We start from the raw sequence: 18,071 nt of genomic DNA, 5'->3' as shown, positions 1-18,071 counted from the left end.
TGCAGAGCGGAAGAGACCACAAACAGTTCTCACCCCTGCCCACATCCCTGGCCCAAGAGGAAACTGTATAAGGCCTCTGGGCTCCCGTGGGGGAGGGCCCAGGAGCGGCAGGACATCTGCCTGAGACACCTCCGGAACCTGAAAGAAACAGACCGGATAAACAGTTCTCTGCACCCAAATCCCGTGGGAGGGAAAGCTAAACCTTCAGAGAGGCAGACAAGCCTGGGAAACCAGAAGAGACTGCTCCCTGCACGCACATCTCGGATGCCAGAGGAAAAAGCCAAAGACCATCTGGAACCCTGGTGCACTGAAGCTCCTGGAAGGGGCGGCACAGGTCTTCCTGGTTGCTGCCGCTGCAGAGAGCCCCTGGGCAGCACCACACGAGCGAACTTGAGCCTCAGGACCACAGGTAAGACCAAATTTTCTGCTGCAAGAAAGCTGCCTGGTGAACTCAAGACACAGGCCCACAGGAACAGCTGAAGGCCTGTAGAGAGGAAAAACTACACGCCCGAAAGCAGAACACTCTGTCCCCATAACTGACTGATAGAGAGGAAAACAGGTCTACAGCACTCCTGACACACAGGCTTATAGGACAGTCTAGCCACTGTCAGAAATAGCAGAACAAAGTAACACTAGAGATAATCTGATGGCGAAAGGCAAGCGCAGGAACCCAAGCAACAGAAACCAAGACTACATGCCATCATCGGAGCCCAGTTCTCCCACCAAAACAAACATGGAATATCCAAACACACCAGAAAAGCAAGATCTAGTTTCAAAATCATATTTGATCATGATGCTGGAGGACTTCAAGAAAGACATGAACACACTTAGGGAAACACAGGAAAACATGAATAAACAAGTAGAAGCCTACAGAGGAATCGCAAAAATCCCTGAAAGAATTCCAGGAAAACACAATCAAACAGTTGAAGGAATTAAAAATGGAAATAGAAGCAATCAAGAAAGAACACATGGAAACAACCCTGGATATAGAAAACAAAAAGAAGAGACAAGGAGCTGTAGACACAAGCTTCACCAACAGAATACAAGAGATGGAAGAGAGAATCTCAGGAGCAGAAGATTCCATAGAAATCATTGACTCAACTGTCAAAGAAAATGTAAAGCGGAAAAAGCTACTGGTCCAAAACATACAGGAAATCCAGGACTCAATGTGAAGATCAAACCTAAGGATAATAGGTATAGAAGAGAGTGAAGACTCCCAGCTCAAAGGACCAGTAAATATCTTCAACAAAATCATAGAAGAAAACTTCCCTAACCTAAAAAAAGAGATACCCATAGGCATACAAGAAGCCTACAGAACTCCAAATAGATTGGACCAGAAAAGAAACACCTCCCATCACATAATTATCAAAACACCAAACGCACAAAATAAAGAAAGAATATTAAAAGCAGTAAGGGAAAAAGGTCAAGTAACATATAAAGGGAGACCTATCAGAATCACACCAGACTTCTCGCCAGAAACTATGAAGGCCAGAAGATCCTGGACTGATGTCATACAGACCCTAAGAGAACACAAATGCCAGCCCAGGTTACTGTATCCAGCAAAACTCTCAATTAACATTGATGGAGAAACCAAGATATTCCATGACAAAACCAAATTTACACAATATCTTTCTACAAACCAAGCACTACAAAGGATAATAAATGGTAAAGCCCAACAAAAGGAGGCAAGCTATACCCTAGAAGAAGCAAGAAACTAATCGTCTTGGCAACAAAACAAAGAGAATGAAAGCACACAAACATAACCTCACATCAAATATGAATATAACGGGAAGCAATAATCACTATTCCTTAATATCTCTCAATATCAATGGCCTCAACTCCCCAATAAAAAGACATAGATTAACAAACTGGATACGCAACAAGGACCCTGCATTCTGCTGCCTACAGGAAACACACCTCATAGACAAAGACAGACACTACCTCAGAGTGAAAGGCTGGAAAACAACTTTCCAAGCAAATGGTCAGAAGAAGCAAGCTGGAGTAGCCATTCTAATATCAAATAAAATCAATTTCCAACTAAAAGTCACCAAAAAAGATAAGGAAGGACACTTCATATTCATCAAAGGAAAAATCCACCAAGATGAACTCTCAATCCTACATATCTATGCCCCAAATACAAGGGCACCTACATATGTAAAAGAAACCTTACTAAAGCTCAAAACACACATTGGACCTCACACAATAATAGTGCGAGATGTCAACACCCCACTCTCATCAATGGACAGATCATGGAAACAGAAATTAAACAGTGATGTCGACAGACTAAGAGAAGTCATGAGCCAAATGGACTTAACGGATATTTATAGAACATTCTATCCTAAAGCAAAAGGATATACCTTCTTCTCAGCTCCTCATGGTACTTTCTCCAAAATTGACCATATAATTGGTCAAAAAACGGGCCTCAACAGGTACAGAAAGATAGAAATAATCCCATGCATGCTATCGGACCACCACGGCCTAAAACTGGTCTTCAATAACAATAAGGGAAGAATGCCCACATATACGTGGAAATTGAACAATGCTCGTCTCATTGATAACCTGGTCAAGGAAGAAATAAAGAAAGAAATTAAAAACTTTTTAGAATTTAATGAAAATGAAGATACAACATACTCAAACTTATGGGACACAATGAAAGCTGTGCTAAGAGGAAAACTCATAGCGCTGAGTGCCTGCAGAAAGAAACAGGAAAGAGCATATGTCAGCAGCTTGACAGCACACCTAAAAGCTCTAGAACAAAAAGAAGCAAATACACCCAGGAGGAGCAGAAGGCAGGAAATAATCAAACTCAGAGCTGAAATCAACCAAGTAGAAACAAAAAGGACCATAGAAAGAATCAACAGAACCAAAAGTTGGTTCTTTGAGAAAATCAACAAGATAGATAAACCCTTAGCCAGACTAACGAGAGGACACAGAGAGTGCGTCCAAATTAACAAAATCAGAAATGAAAAGGGAGACACAACTACAGATTCAGAGGAAATTCAAAAAATCATCAGATCTTACTATAAAAACCTATATTCAACAAAATTTGAAAATCTTCAGGAAATGGACATTTTCCTAGACAGATACCAGGTATCGAAGTTAAATCAGGAACAGATAAACCAGTTAAACAACCCCATAACTCCTAAGGAAATAGAAGCAGTCATTAAAGGTCTCCCAACCAAAAAGAGTCCAGGTCCAGACGGGTTTAGTGCAGAATTCTATCAAACCTTCATAGAAGACCTCATACCAATATTATCCAAACTATTCCACAAAATTGAAACAGATGGAGCCCTACCGAATTCCTTCTACGAAGCCTCAATTACTCTTATACATAAACCACACAAAGACACAACAAAGAAAGAGAACTTCAGACCAATTTCCCTTATGAATATCGACGCAAAAATACTCAATAAAATTCTGGCAAACCGAATTCAAGAGCACATCAAAACAATCATCGACCATGATCAAGTAGGCTTCATCCCAGGCATGCAGGGATGGTTTAATATATGGAAAACCATCAACGTGATCCATTATATAAACAAACTGAAAAAACAGAACCACATGATCATTTCATTAGATGCTGAGAAAGCATTTGACAAAATTCAACACCCCTTCATTATAAAAGTCCTGGAAAGAATAGGAATTCAAGGCCCATACCTAAACATAGTAAAAGCCATATACAGCAAACCACTTGCTAACATTAAACTAAATGGAGAGAAACTTGAAGCAATCCCACTAAAATCAGGGACTAGACAAGGCTGCCCACTCTCTCCCTACTTATTCAATATAGTTCTTGAAGTTCTAGCCAGAGCAATCAGACAACAAAAGGAGATCAAAGGGATACAGATCGGAAAAGAAGAGGTCAAAATATCACTATTTGCAGATGACATGATAGTATATTTAAGTGATCCCAAAAGTTCCACCAGAGAACTACTAAAGCTGATAAACAACTTCAGCAAAGTGGCTGGGTATAAAATTAACTCAAATAAATCAGTTGCCTTCCTCTATACAAAAGAGAAACAAGCCGAGAAAGAAATTAGGGAAACGACACCCTTCATAATAGACCCAAATAATATAAAGTACCTCGGTGTGACTTTAACCAAGCAAGTAAAAGATCTGTACAATAAGAACTTCAAGACACTAAGAAAAGAAATTGAAGAAGACCTCAGAAGATGGAAAGATCTCCCATGCTCATGGATTGGCAGGATTAATATAGTAAAAATGGCCATTTTACCAAAAGCAATCTACAGATTCCATGCAATCCCCATCAAAATACCAATCCAATTCTTCAAAGAGTTAGACAGAACAATTTGCAAATTCATCTGGAATAACAAAAAACCCAGGATAGCTAAAGCTATCCTCAACAATAAAAGGACTTCAGGGGGAATCACTATCCCTGAACTCAAGCAGTATTACAGAGCAATAGTGATAAAAACTGCATGGTATTGGTACAGAGACAGACAGATAGGCCAATGGAATAGAATTGAAGACCCAGAAATGAAGCCACACACCTATGGTCACTTGATTTTTGACAAAGGAGCCAAAACCATCCAATGGAAAAAAGATAGCATTTTCAGCAAATGGTGCTGGTTCAACTGGAGGGCAACATGTAGAAGAATGCAGATCGATCCATGCTTATCACCCTGTACAAAGCTTAAGTCCAAGTGGATCAAGGACCTCCACATCAAACCAGACACACTCAAACTAATAGAAGAAAAACTAGGGAAGCATCTGGAACACATGGGCACTGGAAAAAATTTCCTGAACAAAACACCAATGGCTTATGCTCTAAGATCAACAATCGACAAATGGGATCTCATAAAACTGCAAAGCTTCTGTAAGGCAAAGGACACTGTGGTTAGGACAAAACGGCAACCAACAGATTGGGAAAAGATCTTTACCAATCCTACAACAGATAGAGGCCTTATATCCAAAATATACAAAGAACTCAAGAAGTTAGACCACAGGGAAACAAATAACCCTATTAAAAAATGGGGTTCAGAGCTAAACAAAGAATTCACAGCTGAGGAATGCCGAATGGCTGAGAAACACCTAAAGAAATGTTCAACATCTTTAGTCATAAGGGAAATGCAAATCAAAACAACCCTGAGATTTCACCTCACACCAGTGAGAATGGCTAAGATCAAAAACTCAGGTGACAGCAGATGCTGGCGAGGATGTGGAGAAAGAGGAACACTCCTCCATTGTTGGTGGGATTGCAGACTGGTGAAATCATTCTGGAAATCAGTCTGGAGGTTCCTCAGAAAATTGGACATTGAACTGCCTGAGGATCCAGCTATACCTCTCTTGGGCATATACCCAAAAGATGCCTCAACATATAAAAGAGACACGTGCTCCACTATGTTCATCGCAGCCTTATTTATAATAGCCAGAAACTGGAAAGAACCCAGATGCCCTTCAACAGAGGAATGGATACAGAAAATGGGTTACATCTACACAATGGAATATTACTCAGCTATCAAAAACAACGACTTTATGAAATTCGTAGGCAAATGGTTGGAACTGGAAAATATCATCCTGAGTGAGCTAACCCAATCACAGAAAGACATACATGGTATGCACTCATTGATAAGTGGCTATTAGCCCAAATGCTTGAATTACCCTAGATCCCTAGAACAAACGAAACTCAAGACGGATGATCAAAATGTGAATGCTTCACTCCTTCTTTAAAAGGGGAACAAGAATACCCTTGGCAGGGAAGGGAGAGGCAAAGATTAAAACAGAGACTGAAGGAACACCCATTCAGAGCCTGCCCCACATGTGGCCCATACATATACAGCCACCCAATTAGACAAGATGGATGAAGCAAAGAAGTGCAGACCAACAGGAGCCGGATGTAGATCGCTCCTGAGAGACACAGCCAGAATACAGCAAATATAGAGGCGAATGCCAGCAGCAAACCACTGAACTGAGAATAGGTCCCCTATTGAAGGAATCAGAGAAAGAACTGGAAGAGCTTGAAGGGGCTCGAGACCCCAAAAGTACAACAATGCCAAGCAACCAGAGCTTCCAGGGACTAAGCCACTACCTAAAGACTATACATGGACTGACCCTGGACTCTGACCTCATAGGTAGCAATGAATATCCTAGTAAGAGCACCAGTGGAAGGGGAAGCCCTGGGTCCTGCTAAGACTGAGCCCCCAGTGAACTAGTCTATGGGGGGAGGGCGGCAATGGGGGGAGGGTTGGGAGGGGAACACCCATAAGGAAGGGGAGGGGGGAGAGGGATATTTGCCCGGAAACCGGGAAAGGGAATAACACTCGAAATGTATATAAGAAATACTAAGTTAATAATAAAAAAAAAAAAAAAAAAAAAAAAAAAAAACACCAATGGCTTACGCTCTAAGATCAAGAATCGACAAATGGGATCTCATAAAACTGCAAAGCTTCTGTAAGGCAAAGGACACTGTGGTTAGGACAAAACGGCAACCAACAGATTGGGAAAAGATCTTTACCATTCCTACCACAGATAGAGGCCTTATATCCAAAATATACAAAGAACTCAAGAAGTTAGACCACAGCGAAACAAATAACCCTATTAAAAAATGGGGTTCAGAGCTAAACAAAGAATTCACAGCTGAGGAATTCTGAGAAACACCTAAAGAAATGTTCAACATCTTTAGTCATAAGGGAAATGCAAATCAAAACAACCCTGAGATTTCACCTCACACCAGTGAGAATGGCTAAGATCAAAAACTCAGGGGACAGCAGATGCTGGCGAGGATGTGGAGAAAGAGGAACACTCCTCCATTTTTGGTCGATTGCATACTGGTACAACCATTCTGGAAATCAGTCTGGAGGTTCCTCAGAAAATTGGACATTGAACTGCCTGAGGATCCAGCTATACCTCTCTTGGGCATATACCCAAAAGATGCCCCAACATATAAAAAAGACACGTGCTCCACTATGTTCATCGCAGCCTTATTTATAATAGCCAGAAGCTGGAAAGAACCCAGATGCCCTTCAACAGAGGAATGGATACAGAAAATGTGGTACATCTACACAATGGAATATTACTCAGCTATCAAAAACAACGACTTTATGAAATTCGTAGGCAAATGGTTGGAACTGGAAAATATCATCCTGAGTGAGCTAACCCAATCACAGAAAGACATACATGGTATGCACTCATTGATAAGTGGCTATTAGCCCAAATGCTTGAATTACCCTAGATCCCTAGAACAAATGAAACTCAAGACGGATGATCAAAATGTGAATGCTTCACTCCTTCTTTAAATGAGGAAAAAGAATACCCTTGGCAGGGAAGGGAGAGGCAAAGATTAAAACAGAGACTGAAGGAACACCCATTCAGAGCCTGCCCCACATGTGGCCCATACATATACAGCCACCCAATTAGACAAGATGGATGAAGCAAAGAAGTGCAGACCGACAGGAGCCGGGTGTAGATCGCTCCTGAGAGACACAGCCAGAATACAGCAAATACAGAGGTGAATGCTAGCAGCAAACCACTGAACTGAGAATAGGACCCCCATTGAAGGAATCAGAGAAAGAACTGGAAGAGCTTGAAGGGGCTTGAGACCCCAAAAGTACAACAATGCCAAGCAACCAGACCTTCCAGGGACTAAGCCACTACCTAAAGACTATACATGGACTGACCCTGGACTCTGACCTCATAGGTAGCAATGAATATCCTAGTAAGAGCACCAGTGGAAGGGGAAGCCCTGGGTCCTGCTAAGACTGAACCCCCAGTGAACTAGACTGGTGGGGGGAGGGCGGCAATGGGGGGAGGGTTGGGAGGGGAACACCCATAAGGAAGGGGAGGGGAGAGGGGGATGTTTGCCCGGATACTGGGAAAGGGAATAACACTCGAAATGTATATAAGAAATACTCAAGTTAATGAAAAAAAAATAAATAAAGTTTGGTCACAGCAAGGATTTCTATGTACCCGCTTGTTTCTTGCTGGCGAGAGGTTGCGCGTGGGACATTTGGTGCCGAGAACCCGGGACAAAAAAGCCACATCATCACCGGCGCCAAGGGGAGACTCCGTTTCACGGAAGAAATCCAGAAGCTGGGATGTGGGTAAGACTCTGAGAGACTATGTTTAGCCTTGATCTGTTCCATCTCTCGCCTTTGCCGGATGTGGCAGGAGCCGCTATGGTTGTTCTGGCCGCCCTAGGGTTGTTTCTATTAGCCTTTGGGTTTCTAGTTACCGCCAGACAATGTCAGAGGTCGCGTGGGAACTGCCCAGCTGTAACAGCAAAGCGGAGAGTGTTGGGGGAAGGGCAAGGAAGCGGCGTGTCAGAAACAGGGTGTAGTGAAAGGCTGCAACGAAGAAATGAAACTGATCGATCTCAAGCACCAGGCCCCTCTGTGGTCTTACCACTGCTAGTGGCGAAAGGTTGGGGAAAGAATGCCCCGGGTGAGGAGAAGGGAGGAGATAAAAAGAACACAGCATTTTGGGAGAAAAATTTTGTCTTTGTGCCTGTAAAAGTATGCTTAAGCTCCGGCGCCGGCTCTCGGTACGCCTCGGCGTCCGTGTGCTGACGCGACAGCTTTACAGAGTCATACTGATCAGATTTGATAGAAGCAGACCTCCTGAAAATTTATTCAGGAGAATAAAACAAAAGGACATCTCAATGCCCATGCACAGCTTGATGGAGTTAATGTAATTGGGTTGTGAGTGAAAATACTCAGGACTGTGTTTCACTTCCATACCATTGGCGAATGTCAGTCGTGCTGCTCAGATAATATATCTCAGTATCTTACAGGAATTGGGTTTCAACACGTTGATGGACTAGTCCAGAAATTGAGACAATCCATCGTCCATATCGACTCCACTCGAGTGGATAGTCACCGTGAACACCATCTGGTTTTTTCCCTCTTTGTCTATTGTTTGTCCCTGGTGCACCAGGATGTCCCCATGTCTGTCAGTGTATGTCTGTGGTTTTTCTTTCTCGTTGTTTAAATGTTTTATGTTTCATGTTCAAAAGAAAAAATGGTAAAAACTTTATCTGCCAGTCATTCACACCTTGACTTGGTTTTAACTCGTTTCAAAAAGGAACAAATGAATAAAAAACAGTTTCAATCAGGCCTTTGGAGCCCTGTGCCTGTAGCCAGGTGTCTAGGTTAGCTGGAGAAGCTGCCCAGAGGCTAAGCATCTACACGAGCTGATCTTAAAGGCACCAACAGCCTCTCAGCTTCCTTGATACAAGAGTTGATAGCTGTTTCTCTTAGAAAAATCCCTGACTTATTATTTGACTCAACAGGTGACAGGGTGCTTCTTTTAAAATCATAGCTAAAGGTAAAAATGGTGTTTGGTGTAAATATTAAGATATGTGTAGCCACTTCAATTTTGTTTCTCATTGGTTTTAAATGTGTAAATATGCTCTACTTGCCTTGGTTATAGACTATTGGCTTTCATGTTATTAGATATGGTTAAAAAGATATAACATTGGTAACAAAAAGTTGACATAAAACTGGTAATTTGGATGGAGTCATTTCTAGACAACATGTGGCATGAGCCAACCCAGGGAAACAGGTCTAAATTGAGATAATATTTTTATGGAATTCTTATCTTAGAAACCAGGCTTCTAAAAGAATTTAGGACAATGTCTCTTTGTTGAGGTACTAGAGACTACGCCATCGTGCATTCATATATAAGAATTGACAGTCAAACTTTGTGCTAGTTTGTTGGGGGTCGAGTTTTGCTTTCCAAAGTTGTGGTTTGCCCTGGAGCTATCGGTATTTTTATGCTAATTCCACTGCCCCGAGGACAGCTGCCTAGTCACGTACTCAGAACTCAGGTGACCTTGTGGTTGTGCTCTGGTGTTACAAGGAGAATTTAAGGATTGTGATTAAGGATTGCTAATGCTACATTGACTAACTCAAACTTATCTATAATTGAGAAAAAATCAAACAGGTAGAGATTGTTACAGGATTTACAAAGGATTTATGAGGTTTTAGAACTTGTGAGAGCATTACACCTTGTTTGCTTACTTCAACCGCCATTTCAAAATAGATTTAGAGGATTGCTAACAGCCTTGTATTAGGTAATTTTGTTGCTTCTTCAATGTAAAAGGTTAGAACTTAAATCATTCAGTGTATATGAAAATTTTTACTACAAACCTTTGCTCTCAAAATGAGCTTTAATATTTGGGGAGTAGCTGTTGCACTACTCCAGAAAAGAATATTTGAAACTAATTTTAAGCTACTAAGGATATGTTAATTGGCTAAGTACCTCACCCTACCAGAGGACGTAGGTCTTTGTTATGCACATTGGAGATAAAGCTTCAGCTGTGTTAATACAGAGTTTGGACTAGAGTCATGGAAGTATTTTAAAAAGAAACCTGGTAAAACATATCTTATTCCAAACAATAGTTAATTGGTTATTACAAAATACTGATATTTGGCCTATTACATATACAAATTTTTCAGACAAAATTGATAATTTTACTCTTTAAATGCTTTTGTACTTCCTGTATATTTGTGCATACAACCCATAGGAAATGCGCTTAGTGTATTTATAGGTGGTTCATCTAATGAAAAGGCTACATGTATGATTGGATCACTTGTTTATTCTCTTGAGTTTCCCCTGCTTCAACACAGACTATTAAATTACGTGCTGTAGCCACTGTTTTTAAAATGTTAAAAAAATCAAGCTTTCAATTCATATACTGATAGCCAATGTGTGGCTTGTGGTTTACAATTGATTTCAATTACTTAATGCTTTATTAGAGACAGATTTTCTACTTAAAATCAATGAGTGATTTCAGTGTAAATTGTCTGACAACTCACTGTCCTTTCAGTGCTCTGGCTCAGACAACTAATTTAAACCTTAGGCTCATACCTAACTTTGAAAATGGTAATAGAGTTGATATGAAAAGAGGAAGACTCCATTTGCTTGTTATCAATTCCCAGCCTCACCCTGCCAGTTCAGGGATTTCTAGTAAGACTGAAATTAGACAATATTTACAGGATTTGGCATTTCTAATTAATGCTTATGTTTAGGTAAATAAAGTTTGTGAGGTGCTGGAGAGATGGCTTAGTGGTTAAGAACACTAAATACTGTTCCTTTATAGGCCATTTAAGAACTCAAACTGGATTGCCTGGGCTCCTTAACAAGGGAGGGCAATGATACCAGACAGATTATAGGCCTTACATAGGAACAATTAGTCAAAAAATCTCATTCTTTATATATCCAAAACAATAATGCTGGAGACAATAATTTGGTATACAAGTCAATTTATAAATACAAGTGCTCAGTGTCCTCAATCTAATCCTCGAGGACTCACCTTTATAAATAATATTTTAACAATTTTAATAAATAAAAAGGGGGAGTTATCCCTGTATGCTAAATAATGCTCCTTTTATTTCAATTTTAAAATTTTGGATGCCAAAGTTTATGGCACCCTACAACTAGGCATACTTCTGCCTAGGTGAAATAGAGAGATCCACATATTGACATGATCCTGTCCAGATATTTTATATGGGGAAGATGGAATGTTTGTGTTTTTTCTACAGGATGCTACAAGAGTGTGCCAGATGCCTGAGTGGTTGCTGAGACTTGCTGATCCTGGTTGCATAAAGATTCAGCTCTCCTGGTTCGGGTCCCTGGAATCATTCCTCTGCCCTGAGAGGAAGATAGAAGATTCCCCCACATCTTTTGTCATCACAGAGTTTTTGACGTTGCTGCAATCATTGTGTCCCATCCCACCGCGGCCTGCACTCCAACCCTCTGTGCACTGCTGCTTTCTGGAGAAGATTGGACTCCAGCTGTTACCCCTGCCCCCCTTCATTTCCCTGGTGACTCTTGCTGCCTTAACTGGTAACTGGTGTTGTCATTTAACAGACTATAGCTTCACAAGAAAGCCACCTGCGTAAAGCTACAGTGGACTGAGGAACTCTGTCCTGATTATACATATCTCAGAAATGGTTCCATTGTCTGCTGGTTGTTCTAGAGAAAAATGACTAATCCTAAACTGTCCTGGAAAAGACCTAGACACTTTTGCTGCTATTGTAGCAGCCATTACTGCTGCAAACATTGTGTCTACAGTGTCTGGAGTTATCCTCCCCCAATCTATTGTTAGACAAGTACAGTGGGTGAACTTCCTGGAGTAGTTGCTAACAATTGGGAATTCTAAATTTTATTATTAGGATCGGCTTGACTACGGCTCTTGGTGGTAACAGCTGAGGAGGACCAAATGAGGTGCCCACTACTTCGGGAGTGGCTCTGTTTGATGCAGCCCTATGCTGTGGATTACTGTTCATACTATGGTTGGTTTGCAAACTCAGATCTCAACAGAAACGTGACAAGGCCGTTATCACTCAAGCACTTGTGGCCATTGAACAAGGGGCCTCCCCTGGAATTTGGTTATCTATGCTCAGGAATTAGTCGGTATCTGAGTTCTCTGCTCTTGCACCCCATGGATCTGTGGATCCATTGCACTGGGATGAGAGAGACTCTCTCTCTGTATCTGAGTTCTCTGCTCTTACACCCCATGGATCTGTGGATCCATTGCACTGGGATGAGAAAGACTCATTGATCCTTTGATCAGCCCTTCCACATCGCTGAGGTTTCCTCATTGCACGCGATAGGGTGATCATGACTGTTATAAAATAATATAAATTATAAGGGTGAGATGTAGAGGGCCGCAATAACATTCGCCACCACTAGATGGCGCTGGCTTCCACTGCGCCCCATGTGGAAGGCCAGGATAGCCTCCCCCATTACAAGATGGCGCTAGCCTTTGCCGCGCCAGCCGACTCCCTTTCAGGAAGTTATCTGTGTGCGCATGTGCAAGAGTGCTTTTGTGCCAGGTCTTTGCCCACTCCAGGGCGTGCCTTATGAGATCATGGGTAAACAACCAATCAGGTGTGGATGCGCCAAGCTAGGGTGTATATAAGCGCACCATGTTGGCGCGCCGAGGCTTCTCCTTAAAATTAAAATAAAAGTTTGGTCACAGCAAGAATTTCTATGTACCCGCGTGTTTCTTCCCAGCGAGAGGTTGAGCGTGGGACAGATTGACAGGATTAATATAGTAAAAATGGCCATGTTTCTGAAAGCAATCTACAGGTTCAATGCAATCTCCATCAAAATTTCAACTCAATTCTTCACAGACTTAAGAAGAGCAATTTGCAAATTTATATGGAATAATTAAAAATCAAGGATAGCAAAATCTAATCTCAACAAAAAAAGAATTTCCGGGGGAATCACCATCCCTTACATCAAGCTGTATTACAAAACAATTGTGGTAAAAATTTGCATGGTACTGGTACAAAGGCAGGCAGGTAGATCAGTGAAATAGAATTGAAGACCCAGAAATGAACCCACACACCTATGGTCCCTTGACCTTTGACAAAGGAGCTAAACCTATCTAATGGATAAAAGACAGCATTTTCAACAAATGGTACTGGATCCACTGGAGGTCAGCATGTAGAAGAATGCAAATTGATCCATTCTTTTCATCCTGTACAAAGCTCAAGTCCAAGTTGATCAAGGACTTCCACATCAAACCAGATACACTCAAACTAGTAGAAGACAAAGTGGGGATGAGCCTCAGACACATGGGCAAAGGGGAAATTTTCCTGAACAGAACACCAATGGCTTATGCTCTAAGATAAAAAATCAACAAATAGGGGCAGAGTGGAGGTCAGAGCCAGGGAGGAGTGAGCACATCTTGGGACTCAACAGCCGGGGGGCTAGCACTGCCATCACCACTATCGCTGCTCCTGGTGCTGGTGCTGCTGTCACAAGTCGGGGCTCTGCTCCTGGAGAGCTCTTTCCTTACTGGGAGTCATGGGGAGACCAGCTGCTGTTGGAGGGCTACGATGAAAGCTCAGTGACTGCGAAGCTGGTGGTACCTCTGTGTTTCTATGATGACTACTTCAGCAACCTCTATGTGGGCACCAAAGGCATCATCTTCACCCAGGACTTCCCCAGAGAGACTCAATATATAGATGATGATTTTCCTGATTTCCCAGCCATCGCCCCATTCCTGGCTGACATCCACACTAGTCACAGCAAGGGCCGGATCCGGTACCTCAAGGACACCTCCGGGCTGTGCTGAGTCTGGCTACCCACTACATTCACACAGGCTTCCCGCTGACTGGGTCCAGGCAGGTTCACCCCTATCCACGCCTTCCTGGCCACCTGAGAGCATGTGGGCACCTACTAGGAGGTCAGGCGCAGGGCTGCGCCCTGGGGAGAGTTGAACACTTTCTAGGCTGTTCTGGCATCCAATGAATCTGATACCTATGCCCTCTTTCTCTATCCTGCCAATGGCCTTCAGTTCTTTGGAACCCACCCCAACAAATCCTACAATGTCCAGCTTCAGCTTCCTGCTAGGGTGGGCTTCTGCCAAGAGGAAGCAGATGACCTGAAGGGAGACACGCTTTATTTAAGCCTGACTAACACTTAGCAGTCAGTGAAGGATCTCTACCAACTAAGCAACCTGGGTATTCCTGGATCATGGGCCTTTCACATCGGCAGCAGGCTGGCCCTGGACAATGTCTGGCCAGCCACAGTTGGAGGTGACCATTCCACAGCCTGCTCCTCAGCGCTGGAGCACTCCTTCAACCATGCTGTAGCCCTGGAGATCTACACTGAGGACAGTTTCGATTACTACAGTGAGAATGGAGAGGACATAGAATACCCACCAATTGAACCAGGGAAAGCCCTGGAAGGCCACAGCAGAACTGATGTATGGATGTGTCTTTCAAATCAAAGGCTAATCCGAACTTCATGGTTGTTGGCTCCACGTCTCAGGATTCTGATCACGCTTCTCCTTTGCCATACCCACCACCTGGTAATTGGCCATCCTACCAGGGAAGAGAATTGGCTTCTTTGGACCCTCAAGCCAAACAGGGGCTACCTGTGGGAGAGGTAGAGGTCCTGGATTTCAAGGACCCAGCATTGCTTTTGGATCTGATGGGCACCAGAACCCCAGCTCCTCCAGAGGAAGATGCAGCTTTCCTAACTCCGGGCAGGGAAGACCTTGGAAACAGAAACACCCAGAGTCCTATCCAGAGGCACGGCCAGTGCCTTCAGAGCCAGATGTTCCTGTTGCTCCTCTGGAAGAAGAAATCCTTCCTAATTACCCCGAGTCTGGTCAAGTGCCACCCCTGAGTAGAGGAAAGTATGTGGTAGGACTAGAGGACCACGTGAGTTCTAAAGATCAAGGCAACTGTATTGAAAAACTGGTCATTTGAGGTTTTGTTTAAAGAAAATACAGCAGAGTTGACAAACTAGACATGGTCATTCACCTGGACCCATCCCTGTACCGGGCAGGCTGGGGCAGGCTAGAGCAGGCTAGGGCAGGCTGAGACTGAAAGATTGTCTAGGTTCAAGAGTAGCCTAGGCCATATAGAGAATTCTAGGCCAATCTGGATTTTACAGCCAGCTCTCCTCCCAAGTGTAATGAAAAATTTCAGTTTGCAAGTTCAGAGAAGGTGAGCCATGTCGAGGCTTCGTAGGCATTGCAGGATGGAGGGTACAGCCATTTAGCTTTGACTGTGGTAGTTAGCTGTGCAGACTTAGGCAAACATACTGAAGAGTCTTAGGGAGAGAACATGGTGTAGACACCTCTGTCTGCTGTTCTTTCTGGTTCTCGTCCCTACAGCTGTGGCCTTCACCTCCCCCGAACCTTATCCTTGTTCTGTGACTCACTAGAACTAACCATAACTGGAGGAAGACAGGGGAATGCCCAGAGGGAACAACTTTTCATCCACACTGATGGATTGGGAAACTGGCCCTAGATTCATCCTTCCCCACCCCCCTTCCTTCTCTCCCTGCTCTATGATATCTGCCAGGAGGAAGTGTCAGAGGTACAGCTCTCTCCACAACGTTTCAACTTCAGTTTTTCTGTCAGTGTTTTGACAAACATTAACCTAGCAAAGAGGACCTTCTGTTTCTGCTGGGACATTTTCTGCAGGTTCAGGAGTTGTTTGGAGAAATAGTTCAGGAGGGAAGAAAACACTTTGTGTTTAACAGAGCACAGAGTAATAGGGTAGCAGTGTTGGTGTCAAGTTTAAATCTTGGCCATGCTGAGGCAACTTATTTCACCCCCAAGTCTCTAATTTTCTTTTATAAATGTATTGCCAGGATTTTTTGTTAGTATATGTTATGTTATAAGCACCTGCATTATTCCGTTCTTAGAAGAAAATAACGACCATCATTACTAATCTTTAGAGGACTTAAACCATAGGAAATGGTGGAGGATGGAGGGAGAGTGAGCAGCTAGGCTGGAAAACAGAGAAACTGAAAACAGAAAGACTCATTAAAAAGCTTTTGCCGGGGTTGGGGATTTAGCTCAGTGGAAGAGTGCTTGCCTAGCAAGCGCAAGGCCCTGGGTTTGGTCCCCAGCTTCGAAAAAAAAAAAAAGCTTTTGCCTCCTGAAAAAAAAAATCAACAAAAAGGATTTCATAAAATTGGAAAGTTTTTGTAAGGCAAAAGACACTGTCAATAGGACAAAACAGCAACCAATAGATTGGGAAAATAACTTTACCAATCCTACATCCTAGAGAGGACTAGTATCCAATATATACAAAGAAATCATGAAGTTAGACTCCAGAGAATCAAATAACCCAATCAACAATGAGGTATAGAGCTAAACAATAAATTCATAACTGAAGAATATCAAATGACTGAAAAGCACCTAAAGAAATGTTCAACATCCTTAGTGATCAGGGAAATGCAAAACAAAACAACCCTGAGATTCCACCTCACACCAGTCAGAATGGCTAAGATGAAAAACTCAGGTGACAGCAGATGCTGGTGAGGATGTGGAGAAAGAGGACCACTCCTCCATTGTTGGTGGGATTGCAAGCTGGTACACTCTAGAAATCAGTTTGGCAGTTCCTCAGAAAATTGGACATAGTACTACCTGAGGACCCAGCTATACCCCTCCTGGGCATATACCCAAAAGATGCTCCAAGATATAACAAGGACACGTGCTCCACTATTTTCATAGCAGCCTTATTTATAATAGCCAGAGGCTGGAAACAACCCAGTTGTCCTACAACAGAGGAATGAATTTAAAAAAATAATGTGGTATAATTATACAATGGAATACTACTTAACTATTGAAAACAATGACTTCTTGAAATTCATAGGCAAATGGATGGAACTGGAAAATACTATGCTGAGTGAGGTAACCTAGTCACAAAAAATACACATGGTATGTACTCACTGATAAGTGGATATTAGCCCAAAAGCTCGGAATACCCAAGATATAATTCACAGACCATATGAAGCTCAAGAAGAAGGAAGACCAAAGTGTGGATACTTCAGTTCTTCCTAGAAGGGGGACAAAATACTCACAAGAGAAAATACAGACGCAAAATGTGGAGCAGAAACTGAAAGAAAGGCCATCCAAAGACTGCCCCACCTGGGTGATCTATCCCACACACAGACACCAAACCCAGACCATATTTCAGATGCCAAGAAATGCTTGCTGACAGGAGCCTCATAGCTGTCTCTTAAGAGGCTCTGCCAGAGCATGGCAAACACAGAGGCAGATGCTTGCTGACCACTATTGAACTGAGAACAGGGTCTCCAATGAAGGTGTTAGAGAAAAGACTGAAGGAGCTGAAGAGGTTTGCAAACCCATAAGAACAATATCAACCAACCAAACCCTACCAAAGTTCCAGGTACTAAACCACCATACCAAGAGTATACAGTGATGGACCTATGGCTCCAGCCACATATATAGCAGAGGGTGGTCTTGTCAGGCATCAATGGGAGGAGAGGTTCTTGGTCCCATCAAGGCTCAAGGCCCCAGTGTAGAGAAATGTCAGGGCCAGGAGGTAGGAGGGATTTGTTGGGTAGACCGGGAAGCACCCTCATAGAAGCAGGGGGAGATAAAGGGTTTCCGGAGGGGAAACCAGGAAAGGGTTTGAAATGTAAATAAAAATATCCAATAAAAGAAAAAAATTAAAAATAAATGAATTTTAAAAACGAAGTGAAAGTACTAGCTCTTATAATAGCTTTAAGGATAACACTGAGGAACTGTCAAATTACTCTCCAAAGCAAGAGCATCATCTTAGAGCCCTACCACCAAGTTCCTGTATGTCTTCCTTGACAATTAATATTGC

At 42.6% G+C, this 18,071-nt stretch overlaps 1 pseudogene; it reads left to right on the top strand.

The window, feature by feature from the left end:
- Positions 1-8,135: 8,135 nt before the first annotated feature.
- LOC148001344 (nidogen-2 pseudogene) lies at positions 8,136-15,188 on the top strand (annotated as a pseudogene).
- The last annotated feature ends 2,883 nt before the right edge of the window (positions 15,189-18,071 follow it).

The sequence above is a fragment of the Rattus norvegicus genome, chromosome 14, assembly GCF_021556685.1.
Source record: "Rattus norvegicus strain SHRSP/BbbUtx chromosome 14, alternate assembly SHRSP_T2T, whole genome shotgun sequence".
NCBI classification, from domain to species: domain Eukaryota; kingdom Metazoa; phylum Chordata; class Mammalia; order Rodentia; family Muridae; genus Rattus; species Rattus norvegicus.
Note: the sequence above shows the minus strand (reverse complement) of the source record. Positions and strands in the feature narration are given on the sequence as shown.